Below are 233 nucleotides of genomic sequence, written 5' to 3'. Positions count from 1 at the left end.
GGGGTAGCCCAGCCGTGGGCAAGGGGCAGCCAGCCACGTCCTCCGGGGGTGGGAGCAGCCCAGGATGACACTGCATGTTGTAGCCAGGTCAAAGATGGAAAAGCAAGAGCAAGACTGCAGAAATATGCGCGGGTTACGTGGCCGTACCTACGTTCACCACCGCAGCATGAGCAAGGAGGTTCGATCAGCTGCCAGCGGCTTTCTTACCCTGGGGATAACATGAGGCCGAGCTC

The sequence above is a fragment of the Cariama cristata genome, unplaced genomic scaffold (assembly GCF_000690535.1).
Source record: "Cariama cristata isolate BGI_N322 unplaced genomic scaffold, ASM69053v1 scaffold4192, whole genome shotgun sequence".
Classification (NCBI taxonomy): Eukaryota; Metazoa; Chordata; class Aves; order Cariamiformes; family Cariamidae; genus Cariama; species Cariama cristata.
The sequence above is the reverse complement of the archived record's forward strand: the minus strand, read 5'-3'. Positions refer to the sequence as shown.